We start from the raw sequence: 14138 nt of genomic DNA on the forward strand, positions 1-14138 counted from the left end.
CCTCAGATCATGCCTTACCACACTCGCCGCTTGGCATTGAGTGTTCGAGATGGATGTGTTCTGTGGGGTTCAAGAGTAGTTATCCCACCACAAGGGCGGGGATTGCTACTGAATTTGTTGCATCAGTCGCATCCAGGTATGTCGAGAATGAAAGGCCTTGTGAGGTCATATGTCTGGTGGCCAAAGATGGACCATGATGTGGAAAATGAGGTTAGCCGGTGTGCAGATTGTCAGAGTCACCCCCCACCGCGCCATTACATCCATGGGAATGGACAGAAAAACCATAGACACACCTACATGTGGACTACGCTGGACCTTTCCTCGGAAAATGTTTCCTTGTGCTGACTGATTCTCATTCAAAGTGGATGGATGTTTACTCCATGAACACGTCAACACGATTAAACAGCAATTGCAACCAACTTTCTATGGTTTGTTTTAAAAATAGCAATATTTTGGAGATGATTTCATTTTCAAATACCTGAAAGTGAGACATCGTAACCTGAATAAAGGGGAAAAGGCCATTGTTGAACATGGGGACAGATATTCTTACTCATCTGCAAGAGCACCAGTTTGGTTTTAAGTATAATTTTTGTTATACATTACATTTTACACAGTCACTTTAAGAGCCTCAAGTTTGAGTGATGACATGCATGAGATCAGTCCTTCATTAATTGCTATGATCATTTATCTTCAATATACACTATCCCTTTTCCTTTTTTCTGTGCCCCCAAATGTTTAATATGTAGTGGTAAAGTAACCAGGTTGTCCCGTGACTGAACAAGGTGTTAGCAAATAATGTGAGTGGTTTTGTAACCACCACAACATAGTTCATAAACTAACTTGATGAAGAAGAAAAAATCTACCAGCCAATACATTTATTTGGCATAACGCCAAAAACAATTATCGGCTTTGTTTATCCAGGTTTTGGATTTCCCCTATTTTTTATTTATTTTACTTTTTGTAAATCTCTTTTTCTTCAGGTTTTCATCCTCAATCACACTTAATAGAACATCCAATTTTGTTGTTTTTCCCACAACAATGCTCAAATCACATCATTTTGCGATCTGGGAAAGACAGTAAAACATATTTTTGCGTGTAGTTGGCCTTTTAATTTCAATGTCAAGAGACTGGTGGTGTTTCTGCATGGCAATAGTAGAGTTTGAAACAAAATACCACCCGATAGATACAAATCATTTTGCCAGGTTAACTTTGCTGTTAATATTTCATTTGGAAAGTTTAATGAGAGAGCGATGTCGAAACATTCAATTATAAAGGCTAACTGGCACAGTGGTAGGCCCAGGCATTCCCATGCAGTTATGTCTTGAGAAAGTTGCAAGAAATACATCATATGTCACCTTTATTTAACCAAGTAGGCCAGTTGAGAACAAGTTCTCATTTACAACTGCGACCTGGCCAAGATAAAGCAAAGCAGTGCAACAAAAAGAACAGTTGCACATGAACAAACGTACAGTCAATGACACAAAAGAAAAATAGAAAAATATATGTACAGCGTGTGCAAATGTAGGGAGGTAGCCAATAAATAGGCCATAGAGGTGAAAATAATTACAATTTAGTGTTAATACTGGAGTGATGTGCAAGTAGAGATACTGGGGTGCAAGAGGGTAAGTAATATGGGGATGAGGTAGTGGGGTGTGTTATTTACAGATAGGCTGTGTACAGTGATCGGTAAGCTGCTCTGACAGCTGATGCTTAAAGTTAGAGCGGGAGATAAGGCTTCAGATTTTTGCAATTCGTTTCCAGTCATTGGCAGCATAGAAATGGAAGGAAAGGCGGCCAAAGCAAGTGTTGGCTTTGGGGATGACCAGTGCAATATACTTGCTGGTGCTATGGTGACCAGTGAGCTGAGATAAGACGTGGCTTTACCTAGCAAAGATTTATAGATGACCTGGAGCTAGTGGGTTTGGCTAAGGATATGTTGTGAGGGCCAGCCAACGAGAGGATACAGGTCGCAGTGGTGGGTAGTATATGGGGCTTTGGTGATCAAAAGGATGACTCTGTAATAGACTACGTCCAGTTTGCTGAGTAGAGTGTTGGGGGCTATTTTGTAAATTACACCGCAGAAGTCGAGGATCGTTGGGAATAGTCTGTTTTACGAGGGTATGTTTGGCAGCATGAGTGAAGGAGGCTTCGTTGCGAAATAGGAAGCCGATTCTAGATTATACTTTGGATTGGAGATGCTTAATGTGAGTCTGGAAGGAGAGTTTACAGTCTAACCAGACACCTAGGTAGTTGTCCACATATTCTAGGTCAGAACCGTCCAGAGTAGTGATGCTAGTCAGGCGGGAGGGTGCGGGCAGCAATCGGTTGAAGAGCATGTACTTAGTTTTACTAGCATTTGAAAAGAGTTGGAGGCCACGGAAGGAGAGTTGTATGGCGATGAAGCTCTATTGGAGGTTAGTTAACACAGTGTCCAAATAAGGGCCAGAAGTATACAGAATGGTGTTGTCTGGGTAGAGATGGATCAGAGAATCACCAGCAGCAAGAGCGACATCATTGATGTATACAGAGAAATGAGTCGGCCTGGGAATTGAACCCTTGGCACCCCCATAGACTTCCAGAGGTCCGGACAACAGGCCCTCCACTTTGACACACTGAACTCTATGTGAGAAGTATATAACATTTTAGGTCTAAAGTGTCTCCCCCTTTGAAGAGGGTAATGACCGCGGCAGCTTTCCAATATTTGGGGATCTCAGACGATACAAAAGAGTAGATGAATAGGCTAGTGATAGGGGTTGCAACAATTTCGGCAGATCATTTCCATATTGTCTTGCCCAGCTGATTTGTAGGGGTCCAGATTTTGCAGTTCTTTCAGAACATCAGCTGTCTAGATTTGGGCGAAGGAGAAGCGGGTGGGGGGGTTTCGACAGGTGGCTGCAGGGTGGTGCTGAGATGTTGGCTGGGGTAGCCAGGTGGAATCATGGCCAGCCATGGAAAAATACTTATTGAAATTATCGTAGATTTATCGGGTTGGCAATGTTTCCTGTCCTCAGTGTAGTGGGCAGCTGGGAGGAGGTGCTCCTATTCTCCATGGGCTTTACAGTGTCTCAAAACGTTTTGGAATTAGTGCTACAGGAAGCAAATTTCTGTTTGAAAAAGCTAGCCTTAGCTTTCCTAACTGACTGAGTATATTGGTTCCTGACTTCCCTGAATAATTGCATATCGCGGTGGCTATTCGATGCTAATGCAGAACGCCACAGGATGTTTTTGTGCTGGTCAAGGGCAGTCAAGTCTGGGGTGAACCAAGGGCTATATATTCTTAGTTCTACAATTTTTGAATGGGGAATGTTTATTTAAGATGGTGAGGAACGTGCTTTTAATGAGCAACCAGGCTTCCTCTACTGATGGAATGAGGTCAATATCCTTCCAGGATCCCCGGACCAGGTCGATTTAGAAAGGCGTGCTCGCTGAAGTGTTTTAGGGAGCGTTTGACAGTGATGAGGGGTGGTCGTTTGACCGCGGGCCCATTGCCCACGCAGGGAATGAGGCAGTGATCGTTGATCCTGGTTGAAGACAGCAGAGGTGTATTTAGAAGTCATGTTGGTCAGGATAATATCTATGATGGTGCCCATGGTTACGGATTTAGGGTTGTGCCTGGGAGGTTCCTTGATAATTTGTGTGAGATTGAGGGCATCTATCTTAGATTGTAGGATGACCGGGGTGTTAAGCATGTCCCAGTTTAAGTCACCTAACAGTACGAACTCTGAAGATGGATGGGGGGCGATCCATTCACATATGGTGACCAGGGCACAGCTGTGGGCTGAGGGGGGTCTACGGTGAGAAACTTGTTTCTGGAAAGGTGGATTTTTAGAAGTAGAAGCCCGAATTGTTTGGGCACAGACCTGGATAGTATGACAGAACTCTGCAGGCAGTCTCTGCAGTGGATTGCAACTCCGCCCACTTTGGCAGTTTTATCTTGTTGGAAAATGTTATAGTTAGTGATGGAAATTTCAGGATTAAAGCCAGGATTCAAACACGGCTAGAACATCCAGCGGAGTGCGCTAAAGCAGTGAATAAAACAAACTTAGTGATGAGGCTTCTAATGTTAACCTGTCTAGGACTCTCGCCAACAGCCAATGAAACTGCAGGGCGCCAAATACAAATCAACAGAAATCTCATTAATCAAATTTCTCAAACATACAAGTATTAGGCTACATTTCAAAGATACAATTCTTGTTAATCCAGCCACAGTGCCTGATTAAAAAAAAAAATTAATAATAATAATTCTTTACAGCGAAAGCTCCACAAAATATTGTTAGGTCACCACCAACTCACAGAAAAACCCAGCCATTTTTCCAGCCAAAAAGAGGAGTCACAAAAAGCACAAATAGAGATAAAATAGATCTTAATCAGATGACACTCATAGGACTTCATGTTACACAATACATGTATGTTTTGTTCGGTAAATTTAATATTTATATCCCAAAATCTTATTTTACATTGGCATGTTAAGTTCAGTAGAACCTGAGACTCTACGGCTTGCTAGAGGTGGAGAATGAAGATGTGCGAGGAGAGGCTATCCGTATCTGCCAAGAAGTTTTGCCTGCAGAGAAGAACAAAGTTGGTGATACCATCGACGTTGTACATCGCCTCGGCAAGAAGCAACAGCAAAGCGATTCAAGACCCAGGGGTATCCTCACCCTATTCACTACCAGATTCTACAGGGATGCTGTCTGGAAAGCTGCTAGGTAGAACGCCTTCCTTCAGAGCCATGGTATGCGTTTCGCCGAGCATCTCAGCCCGGAAGACATAGAAAGAAGGAACAAGTTGTGGCCAACGATCAAGATAGCACGAAGTGAGGGGAAGGCTGCTTACTTCGTCGGAGGACGAGGTTTCATCAACGGTTCAGAAATCCATATTCCTCCCTAAAATCTCACCAGAAGGAACAGGTTGATGGTTTCAGCCATGGTATTCTCATTTTCCTTATGTTGTTTACCTAACAAGTATCAGGTGACTATTTTAAAGGAATACTCTGGTATTTCAATTCATTCGTTTGTTCTTGTATGACCAGAAGTCCTATTTTGTTTATAAACTTACGAAGAAGATTGAAAGCTGAATTTATTTTTTATGTATACAGTAACTAAGATACTGTTTTAAATGGCATACAGGTCTGCTCTGACTTTACACGGTTATTGTTCTATTTAGTTATTAATACTTATTTCCAAAAAAGGTCTTAGGAACGTTTATATGTAAAACATTTTGTTATTCAATTATTTTATGATCAGTTTTCATATGTACTTAAAATAGTAGGTACCCTTTTATTTAAATTATTATTTGTTTGATTTCTCAGAATAGTTCCTGATTACACTAAAGAGGGTTTGTAGTCTCTCTTACTACAAGAACCCTTGGTTTGGTCTTGAACATAATTTCCAGTTGAGTTGAATTTCAAAGGTTGGAATAAGCTATTTTCACTTTAAATTGACTTAAATGGTGCAGATCTCGGTTCCTTATCGTTTACGTTCACTGCTCCTACGTCTTTGACTCATCCTACTACAGTTTATACTTTTATATAATCTTTGTTGTTTTGTCTTTGTCTATATTATCTCTTAATGCTAGGGGGTTACGAAACAGTGTGAAGCGCAAGGCATTATTTTTATTTGCTAAACAATTTCGAACAGATTTTTGCTTTTTTCAAGAGTCTCACTCAATTTCTGCTGATGCCAACTTCTGGAGGTCACAGTGGGGCAACGATATTTGGCTTTCCCATGGATCTGAACGCTCTGCTGGTGTTACTACAATGAAAAATACCTTTGGTGGTAATATTCTACACTCGGAATGTGACCCCTTTGGTCACTTTATTTGTCTTGTGATCAGTTACAATGACATTACACTCATTACTGTAAACTTCTACGGGTACAACACCAAACATGAGAATGATGAGTTGCTTGAATCTATAGAGAAACATAGATTGGAAACATTGGTTATCTAAATTTCCCAATTCGTTTTTATTGATAGGAGGGGACTTTAACATTACAATAGATAATTCAACTGATAGATGGCCCCCAGGTAGGCCAACCAATCAGAATTTGGGTTTAATACTTTTTATGGAAAAGTTTGATCTTACTGATATATGGAGAGAGAGGTTTCCGGCTGACAGATCATTCACTTGGAGTAACAAAACAGGCTCCAGACAATCCAGAATAGATTTTTGGCTTATATCCAAATGTATTGATAGTGAGTGTGTTACTACAAATATTTGTACTACTCCCCTCACAGACCATACGGCTATTTACATTGATATCAAAATATTTACCCCTGATACGAACCTTGGTAGAGCATCCTACTGGAAGCTAAATAGCTCATTATTAAATAATGATATAGTTACATTTGAGGTTAAAGATCTGCTCTCACACTTTTGGGAAAGGGCTTGTGAAGAAAAATCTTATTGCAAGAACTGGGAGCTCTTTAAATTTGAGGTGTCCAAATATCTTAGAAAATATGGTAGTAATCTTGCTAAGACCAGAAGAGCTGAGGAGGAAAAGGTGATCATTAAGATAACTTCCCTTTCTCAGAGGTCCCCAGTTGACCTCTTGGGGGAGGAGAAGATGGAACTAATTGAGTTACAAAATAAACTGGATAATATATATAAATTAAAAGCAGAAGGAGCCTTTATTAGATCTAGGAAAAAATGGATTGAGGAGGGAGAACAGAATTCATCCTATTTCTTTAGACTTGAGAAATTTCACTCTAAAAATAACACTATCCATAAGTTAAACATTGATGGTATTATTACAGATGACCAAAAATTAATCGCTAAATACTGCAGCAATTTTTACAGAAAATTGTATAGCTCTACGTACTGTCAGGAATCCACAGATATGTTTTTTAACTCACTGAATAATGTTCACTCTATCAGTGATATAGAATCTAAACAGTGTGATGAACCCATCAAAGTTGAAGAGATTATAGAGTCTATCAAACATCTAAAGAACAATAAATCACCAGGTGTTGATGGAATTACATCAGAATTTTACAAATTATTTTCTGAACAAGTAGCTCCCTTCCTATTTGAAGTCTTTTTTAGAGAGTATTAAAAACAATGTTCTCCCTCCTACAATGAGTCAGGGGTTAATAACACTGATACCTAAGCCTAACTGGCGATAACTGGCGTCCAATTTGTCTTCTTAATAATGACTATAAGATATTAGCCTCACTACTTGCAAAAATAATTAAAGAAGTTCTGGATGCAATCATTGATGAAACACAGTCTGGCTTCATGAGGAACAGACATATTTCTAACAATGTCAGACTAGTATTAGACGTACTTGACTACTCAGACCTAATAACTGAGGATAGCTTCATATTATTTTTAGATTTTTATAAAGCATTTGACACAGTAGAGCATGAGTTTCTCTTCCACTCCCTTGAGAGACTTGGCTTTGGGGATTTTTTCTGTAAGGCTATTAAGACTCTCTATGCAAATGGTAACAGCTCTATCAAATTGAAACATGGCACCTCACCTAGATTTGAGTTAAAGAGAGGAATTAGGCAAGGTTGTCCTATCTCTCCGTACCTGTTTTTATTAATCACCCAAATTCTTGCAAATTCTTTAAATAATAGTCCTGTACAAGGTATTTCCATAGCTGGTAAATAAATTATTATAAGCCAGCTGGCTGACGATACTACACTTTTTCTGAAAGACGCTAACCAAATTCCCATATCGATCAATGTGATTTCTTTCTTAACATTAAGAAATGCGAACTCATGGCTGTCAAAGATTGTGTGACACCTTCATATTATGGTATTCCAGTAAAAGAAGAACTTACATATTTAGGCATAACCATTACAAAGGATCAGAAGTCTAGAGGCTTACTAAATTTTAACCCTCTTATTAAAAAACCCCAGAAGAAACTAAATCAATGGCTACAGAGGGACTTATCTTTAAAAGGTAGAGTCCTAATAACCAAGGCTGAAGGTATCTCTAGACTAACATATGGTGCTCTATCTTTATATCTTGACCGTAAAATAAGCAAGGAGATAGACCAGATGCTTTTCAACTTTCTTTGGAGAAACCGTACCCATTACATTAGGAAAACTGTTGTAATGAACACTTATGAGAATGGTGGACTGAATTTTCTGGATTTTACTACTTTAAATAATACTTTCAAGATCAATTGGATAAAACAATTCCTAAGAAGACCCACTTCTATCTGGAATTTTATTCCTCATCATGTCTTCTCTACTTTTGGTGGCCTTAACTTCATGTTGTTTTGCAATTATAATATTGACAAAGTTCCAGTGAAACTTTCTGCTTTTCATCTGCAGGTTTTCTTATCATGGTCCTTAATTTATAAACACAATTTTTCTCCACACAGATATTATATATGGAATAATCGGGATATATTGTATAAAAATACCTCTCTGTTTTTAGAATATTGGTTCAGAAATAATATCCTATTGGTGAGCCAACTGGTAAATGCAGAGGGTCTTTTACTCAGTTATAAAGAATTCTTATCACTTTACAAGGTCCCTGTAACACCTTAAGATTTTGCAATTGTTTTAGATGCCATTCCCTCAGGTGTTGTTCAGGAACATGTCAAGACCTGACCCTCAGAGCCTACCTTCTATTGACCCTGTTGACTCATCAGTAGGAAAGATTTGTTTCTCTTTTGGTCCATTCAACAACAGAGCGATACGATCCTTGTTTCAGCAGGATGTTGTATCTATCTATACCTTATGTCATGCCTTATTGGAATGGATTTATTGATAATATCTGTTGGAAAAAAGTTTGGATGTTGCCACAAACATACCTACTTGTTAACAAAATTAAGGAAGTTTCCTTTAAAATTATTCATAAATATTATCCTGCCAACCACTATATGAAGAAGTTTAAAGAAAACATCAACTCAAATTGCTCCTTTTGTAATGACCACCCAGAAACAGTTGTGCATCTTTTTTGGCATTGTATGCATGTAAGAAAACTGTGGCAAGACATCAGTAGGTTTATAATTGAACACATTTATGACGATTTTATACTATTGTGGAGAGATGTACTGTTTGGATTCTTTACATACAATAGAAATAAGCGGAATCATTTTTATGTAATTAATTTCATTATTCTTTTGGCCAAATTTCATATACACAAATGTAAATTTACAAACAGAAAACCACATTTTCGTATCCTACAAAAAGAAATTGAACTGTATTTTAAGACGGTTAAATGCTCTACTAACAAAAAAGCTGTTAGAATTGTAAGTATATGCATGGCCCTTAAGGTCCTTGTGTAATTGTAATGTGATATTGTACCCCCTAGCTCGATTGTCCATTGTTTGTAATCTATGTATGCTTGTGTTCCCTCATGTGCTTTATGTATTGATTTGTTGTTAATAAAATAAAAAATAAAAAAATAAAAATCTTTGTATTTCTCACGCAAAAGACAGAGGTAGCCATTTTTCCCCCCAGTCTTACTGAAAAAAGCTTGGTCCCGGTTGATATATTATGAATAGATATGTGAAAAACACCTTGAGGATTGATTATAAACAACGTTTGCCATGTTTCTGTCGATATTATGGAGCTAATTTGGAATATTTTTCAACGTTGTCGTGACCGCAATTTCTGGTCGAACAAATGGAGCTGTTTCGCCTACAAAAATAATATTTGGGGAAAAAATTTACTTTGGCTATCTACCTGGGAGTCTCGTGAGTGAAAACATCCGAAGTTCATCAAAGGTAAACGATTTAATTTGATTGTGTTTCTGATTTTCATGACAAGGTTGCCTGCTGCTAGCAAGGCATAATGCTATGCTAGGCTATCGATAAACTTACACAAATGCTTGTCTAGCACTGGCTGTAAAGCATATTTTGAAAATCTGAGATGACAGGGTGATTAACAAAAGGCTAAGCTGTGTTCCAATATATTTCACTTGTGATTTTCATGAATAGGAATATTTTCTAGGAAGATTTATGTCCGTTGCGTTATGCTAATTCATGTGTCACTAGCGGTTAACAAAAAATAATGTATGTCATGTAAATTATATTCATCCCGCCCAGTATTGTAATCAAGTCTTTCCAGAAAGCATGTAGTCCTTGGCTCAGACAGTGTAATAGTGTGGGCTCAATAGCATTTCATGAGTGCTATTGGCCCACACTACTACACTGATGAAAGAATGCACTGTGTATGCAGAGGGTTGCAATTCCATTGCATTTGCGATAGTTTAACCAAGACACAAGACCTTGAATTGACTTATGTGTACCCCACAAAAAAAGGTTCACTGTAATAAGATAACTTAGAATTTTGAAGCAAAATTCCCCAAATTCCCAGGCTTAAGTTTCCGACCCTTTGTAACCCTAGACAAGATGCATTTGTTTTGGGCCACTGTCCCTAGACTCCCTGTGTGCAGTGACAGTCCTCTCACATGCTCTCACTTCTTCCCCTCTCTCTCTGAGCTCATTGTGATGCATATTCTGCAGTCCCTGTGTGACCTTCAGAATGCATTTCATCTCCCTCCCCCCCTTTCCCTCTCTCTACCTCCACACCCTCTCTCTTGCCTGGCTGCGACACACAATGCAAACTTCACTATTCTTATCACATCCTCCTCCAGCTATACTCTCTAATCAGGCTACAGCAGATTTATAAGGAGACCCAGCTACAGTGGGGCAAAAAAGTATTTAGTCAGCCACCAATTGTGCAAGTTCTCCCACTTAAAAAGATGAGAGGCCTGTAATTTTCATCATAGGTACACTTCAACTATGACAGACAAAATGAGAAAGAAAAATCCAGAAAATCACATTGTAGGATTTTTAATGAATTTATTAGCAAATTATGGTGGAAAATAAGTATTTGGTCACCTACAAACAAGCAAGATTTCTGGCTCTCACAGACCTGTAACTTCTTCTTTAAGAGGCTCCTCTGTCCTCCACTCGTTACCTGTATTAATGGCACCTGTTTGAACTTGTTATCAGTATAAAAGACACCTGTCCACAACCTCAAACAGTCACACTCCAAACCCCACTATGGCCAAGACCAAAGAGCTGTCAAAGGACACCAGAAACAAAATTGTAGACCTGCACCAGGCTGGGAAGACTGAATCTGCAATAGGTAAGCATCTTGGTTTGAAGAAATCAACTGTGGGAGCAATTATTAGGAAATGGAAGACATAAAAGACCACTGATAATCTCCCTCGATCTGGGGCTCCACGCAAGATCTCACCCCGTGGGGTCAAAATGATCACAAGAACGGTGAGCAAAAATCCCGGGAACCACACAAGGGAGACCTTGTGAATGACCTGCAGAGAGCTGGGACCAAAGTTACAAAGCCTACCATCAGTAACACACTACGCCGCCAGGGACTCAAATCCTGCAGTGCCAGATGTGTCCCCCTGCTTAAGCCAGTACATGTCCAGGCCCGTCTGAAGTTTGAAGGTGTGGCTTCGTAAGAAGCATTTTAAGGTCCTGGAGTGGCCTCGCCAGTCTCCAGATCTCAACCCCATAGAAAATCTTTGGAGGGAGTTGAAAGTCTGTGTTGCCCAGCAACAGGCCCAAAACATCACGGCTCTAGAGGAGATCTGCATGGAGGAATGGGCCAAAATACCAGCAATCGTGTGTGAAAACCTTGTGAAGACTTACAGAAAACATTTGACCTCTATCATTGCCAACAAAGGGTATATAACAAAGTATTGAGAAACTTTTGTTATTGACCAAATACTTATTTTCTACCATCATTTGCAAATAAATTCATAAAGAATTCTACAATGTGATTTTCTGGATTTGTTTTTCTCATTTTGTCTGTCATAGTTGAAGCTTACCTATGATGAAAAGTACAGGCCTCTCATCTTTTTAAGTGGGAGAACTTGCACAATTGGTGGCTTACGAAATATTGTTTTGCCCCACTGTATATGAATACCTAATTGCATGTTAAAGTAGCTGTCTATTTGGACAAGATGCATTATGCAGCCTCAGCAGGAATTCTCTGCTGTCAGGCCCCCTCTGTCACCCCCGCTGCTATTTTCCCTCTTTTCTCTTGAGCTCTCCATCTGTCTTTCTTGCCTGTACATCCCCTTTCTTTCTTTTACCCATCTGTCTCTCTCCTGTACCCCTTCCTCTCACCCTATATCTCTTTCTCCTGTACCACTCTCTGTTCTCCCTCTATTTTCCTCTCCTTTGCTCTTGTCTCCCCTCTCCCTTTCCCGCTTTCTCTGTCTGTGTACCTCTACTTCCTGAATCGTATTCTTGCACATCGTTGTTGCTGCTGCTATAAATAGGCTATCCTGTGGTAGCAGCAGTACAGAGCACACGTCAGGGCAGGAGCAGGGTGATGCTAGGAGACAGGGCAGGGGATGGCACTCAGCAGGGCCCGGAGAGAGTGAGGGGAGGCACTGCATAACTTCAACTGTGACTGAGGGAAGAGGCTTCTCGTTAGCTCTGTTTGACTGTGTTGCGCTCGGAATGGGAAGGTCCTCGCTTACTGTTCCCTCTCCTGCATATCTGAACTGGGACTGAGATCTGGGACCAAGGCCTGGGCAAGGAGTGAGCTGAGCTACAACTGGGCTAGATCTAGGCTCTGGTTTGAGGTGAGATGCTGCTGGTGGTGGCTGAGACCGATATGGATTTTGATGAATGATGGTTGTTGAAAGCCTGGGCAGAGGATAAGTTAAGGCAATGGCAAATATTTGTGGAGCAGTAACTGTATGAGCTGTCTTACTGTAGTGAGCTAGGTTACAGGCTAAATCAATCTACTTCCTTAGCGCTATGGCAGGCTGTTGGTAATCACGCTAAATTCTGGAAAACAGATAATTCACTGAAGCCGGGCAATTCCTCCTACTTCCCTGCTTAAGCAGTTTTCTGCATCATTACTGAAAAAGTTACGATTTATGATGCTATTAATCAGCATTTAACTCTGCTGCTATCCTATTTGAAATAAATGTATATCATACTGGTTTTGGCCAGTCAGTTGACTCGATGGATAATCAGTCACCCTTACGTGTCTTGGTAAATGGTAGTCTCGGTTTTTATTTATTGGCAACTCACAGAAACCAATGTTATTGCTGCCTTATTAGCAATTGACACCAAGAAGTCCATTAGCAGCTGACAATGTGGACCCGTCTTTGCTTAATGACTTGTGAGGCATCTGTTTCTCAGACTAGACACTAATCTACTTGTCCTCTTGCTCAGTTGTGCACCAGGGCCTCGCACTCCTCTTTCTATTCTGGTTAGAGACTGTTTATGCTGTTCTGTGAAGGGAGAAGTACACACCGTGGCACAAAATCTTCAGTTTCATGGCAATTTCTCACATGGAATAGCGTTCCTTTCTCAGAACAAGAATAGACTGACGAGTTTCAAAAGAAAGGTCTTTGTTTCTGGCCATTTTGAGCCTGTAATCAAACCCACAAATGCTGATGCTCCAGATACTCAACTCGTCTAAAAAGAACAGTTGTATTGCTTCTTTAATCTAATCAGACAACACTTTTCAGCTATGCTAACAAAAAGGTTTTCAAATGATCAATTAGCTAAGTTTATCATTTTAAAAGGCTAACAACGTGTCACAAATACAGGCGTGATGGTTGCTGATAATGGGTCTCTGTACACCAATTAGAATCATAAAACACGGGACGAGATGTTAAAAACTGTCCATTGTGCCAATAGATGGAATCCACTCACATGAGATTTGCCGTGATGTTAACAGAGGGGCATAGGAGGTTTATTTCTTAGACTGGGTTAAGATGTCAATTTTGGGACACATCCTCAGTAGTGTGCCTTCGAATCAGTGGGTGTTTCGGCCTAATCACTAAACACCCTCATCAAAGGTGGCCAGCTAAAGGGTGATCAAGCCTTAGCTTGTGTCCCATGCCCAATGAAGATGTCCCACAGGACTATGCAAGGCAGGGGTGTCCTCTTCCCTGAGCCAGCCCTACAGCTGACCGCATACCTCATATGCCTCCTCAAGTTGAAGGTATCTGAATTGGGTTCTCAGGTGGGGGTGGGGGGGTCATGAAGTTATAGCCCAGCAAGGGTCCTTCCGTTTGATCCAGATCCACTGGCTGCCTCTTTCAGCTGCTTGAGAAACTGCTCTGACGGTCTGCAGCAGAGCCTGTCCATGGATTCCAAGTTCTTTCAGCAACATGATGGTGGAAGAAGCCACAAATCCTCTGCATCCCACTTCAACTGGCCAGACTTTTGCATTCC

The sequence above is a fragment of the Oncorhynchus keta genome, chromosome 13, assembly GCF_023373465.1.
Source record: "Oncorhynchus keta strain PuntledgeMale-10-30-2019 chromosome 13, Oket_V2, whole genome shotgun sequence".
In the NCBI taxonomy this organism is placed as follows: Eukaryota; Metazoa; Chordata; class Actinopteri; order Salmoniformes; family Salmonidae; genus Oncorhynchus; species Oncorhynchus keta.